The sequence below is a fragment of the Anneissia japonica genome, unplaced genomic scaffold (genome assembly GCF_011630105.1).
Source record: "Anneissia japonica isolate Jap-2015-1 unplaced genomic scaffold, ASM1163010v1 scaffold6149_len160064_cov168, whole genome shotgun sequence".
Lineage (NCBI taxonomy): Eukaryota > Metazoa > Echinodermata > Crinoidea > Comatulida > Comatulidae > Anneissia > Anneissia japonica.
This window is the reverse complement of record NW_022740685.1, coordinates 146825-150297: the sequence shown is the minus strand read 5'-3', so window position 1 is coordinate 150297 and position 3473 is coordinate 146825.

The window sequence follows — 3473 nt, the reverse complement described above, 5'->3', positions numbered from 1 at the left end:
CAATAAACCTTTTCTAAGCGCCTTGTATCCTTTGGCAAAAGGCGCTATATAAATTTCTATATTATTATTATTATTTGTTTCTGAAATTGTAATTAATGAAGTGTGGAGCAACACCGAGGTCATTGCTTGTATCCTAAAATATGGTGAAAGGACTGCTTTAATTGCATGTACATATATCGTAGCCCTAATTCTTCAAGCGAGCACAACCAGAAAATTTGAGATTCGTTATTGAAATTCAACAATTACAAAACTAATCAGAAGCTTATTTGCGGTGACTTTAATTTCAAAGATATCGATTGGGAAAGTTTGTCAACACAATGTGATGAATTTAGTGAACAGCAGAAATTTCTGGAATTTCTGAAGTTTCAACATGTTGCACAATTTAATTTACTTGTGTAAGTAAGAGGAAATGATGAACCATCTTTACTTGATTTGGTTTTTAGTAAGAGTAACCTTAATGTGGAAAATTTAAGGTTTGATGTACCTGTCGGCAAAAGCGATCACACAGTTAAAATTTTTATTTCTTATTAGAAGGCTATGTTGACCTTAGCGATGAAGTGTATTCAAAATTTAATTTCTTCAACGGTGAATTTGTTTCTATGAATGCACAACTAGCTGATGTTAACTGGGAATGTTTATTTGAAAACAAATCAGTAGATGGTATGTGGGGAACTTTTCACTCTAAGATAAACCTGTTTGGTTGAGGATTATGTTCCTACACTAGACCAAACACAAGTGGATGAAATAAAGTGCAACCGAGGCTGAATGGCAACGGTATAGACGGCATAGATCTACCAAAAGATATTAATATTATTGCAGGGCTAGAAATGCCACTTTTGCTGTAGGTCAGCAAAAGCAAAATTTAAAAAGGATATTGCGTGTAACGCAAAAAAAAACCAGAGGGCTTTTTACAGTTACATTCGCAGTCAAACTACAATTAAGGAAGGTGTAACGAAATTAAAACAGTTGGATGGATCATTTACCACAACAAATCAGGAAGCAAGTGAGTTGATGAATGAGACGTTTCTTAGTGTGTCTGAAGACATTAGTGTTATTCCTACCATGTCCTTTGTATTTGCTTTTAACTGATGTGGATTTTACCATTGAAGATGCAAGATGCATTATTATGAATCTCTGTGAATCATCATCCTCGGGACCCGATGGCATCCATCCCAAAGTTCTAAAAGAGTGTTGTGATCATTTGTCCCATCCTATATGGTTATTTTAAGAAGTCTTTGATGACAGGAAAAATACCTGTAGTCTGGAAGGACAACGTCGTTACATCAACATTTAAAAGTGGCTCCAAATTTGACCAATTGAATTATCATCCAGTAAGCTTAACCTCTGTCACCAGGAAAATGCTTGAGAAAATGATTACAAAAGGAATTATGAGTCATCGAGAGGGCCATAACTTTCTTTCAATTCATCAGCATTGTTTCCATACTTTTTAAACGTTCTTGTCTTACTCAACTACTAGAACTTTTTCGTGAAGTTGAAAAATCTCTTGCTGACGAGCATCCTATGGACGTGATATATTTAGACTGCCGAAAATGTGTTTGATACGGTTGCACATGCTAGGTTGAAATCTAAACTGAGGTAAACTTTACTTAGGTAAGCACCCATGCGTCACTGGAAAAGAATCCGAAACAAAATCATTAACCATAACACAACTATGTACTAAATAAAAATACATGGAACGCAACCACCTCATCATGTTATTCCCAAACACGAACCTCTCTAAAACCCAAAAAAGAAGCCCAAAACTAACCCTATCAAACGCCTTCTCCTGGTCAAAAGAAATTAAAGCCAACGACAAACTACACTGAGACGCATATTCCACCACATCCCTCAACAACACCAAATTGGACTGAAGCCTTCGCCCAGGCACACTACATGACTGGAACGGACCAACTAAACATTCCATCCGAATCCCTAACAGAACAAATGATCTTTTCATCCCCCCTACGCTTTTCCGTTCCAAAGAAATATTTTGAACTTTTCTCCACATCCTCCAAAAATCTAACCCTGGCTCTAACCCTTGCTCCCTCCGTCACATCCTGCGCCAGCATAGTATTGTACTGTTGGTACACATTTTATTACAGTAGTACATTCTGGTTCCTACAATGAGGACAGCCTCTCTGAAATTCTGTTATGATGATGGTGTGGTTTTTGCTGATCTTAGACGGGCTGGATTGAGGTTAGATGAGATGGTTGCGGTTCAGCAACTAATAAGTTGCCTGTCATTTGCCGTCATGTGGCAAGTGAGTTGGGTATTAGTTGGTTTCGTGCCCGAATATTAGGCCGTATGACAGTAGAGTGACAGTCACTGTGTTGTATGTGGAATTTGAAGTTCCAGATAGTGTTGTCAGGTGTGTATTGTCCAGGTAAGTTGAGGTTCTGGAGTCGCGTATGCTGTCTCATCATGCTTTTCCAAGTGTTTTGAATGGCAATCGACAACATCTGTTAGAGCTTAAGACTAACATCCCGTCACAAGTTCGCATAGGTTCAAGGGACTGTTGGGTGTCTTATTGGGGCAGCCACACGCTTGCATGGATAGGAGGGTCATATGATCCGATATTGTGATCGCAAGAAGTGCAATCAATGCTTTCCATTGGGTCATGTGGCCCTAGATTGTAGCAATGATGTTTTTCGTGTTCCGTAATTGCCCGGTTTCCTTCAGCGCTAAAGCTCGGGGTGATAAGGGAGCGTCGCCAAATTATCCTACCGCGGTAAAGGAGAGTTTCCTGCGGTAGCAAGGCTAACTGCGGTAATCAGCTATAGCAAGATTTACTCAATGGAGCGTGTCTTGACTACCGCGAGCATGGAGTATTAATTATCCAATGCCCAAGGCAAGGTTTTTCCAATTACTCTATGCCTGTCTCTTATACACATCTAGATGTGTATAAGAGACAGCCACCGGACAGGTCAAGCCCCCCTGCCGGACAAAGCTCGTCGGGCAGTCAGACCATAAAACATATAAATATAGGTCCACGCCAAGCCAACACATGTCTGTCACGGTCTCAGAGCGCCATTTTCGACCATCCAGAGTTTGATATTCTTTAAAAAAATCTCATTTGTAAGGGGGAACCTCCTCTCAACCCCTTCCTCCAGCTCGAGCCTACGATCTCAAGTCCCCCTTGTCGGACAACTTAGCCCCCACCCCCCCGAAAATATATCCTAGAGCCGCCACTGAATCGGAGATAATAATAATAATAATAATAGTGTAGTTATATATAGCGCACATATCCATCAAATGTAAGATGCTCAGGGCGCTTGAAATCGTCGCTCACATCATGAACTAACACAATCAGAGTAGATTTTCTTAGTTCGTGAAATCACAGTAGCGCGTCACTCAAATCGAGCGCGTATTGGTTGTCAAGCAATTTTGTATTCTTTACCACACAAAAAGTCCTTAACGACAACAGCGCGTATTTTGACGCGCTTTTTTTATTTCACGAACTAACACAATTGAA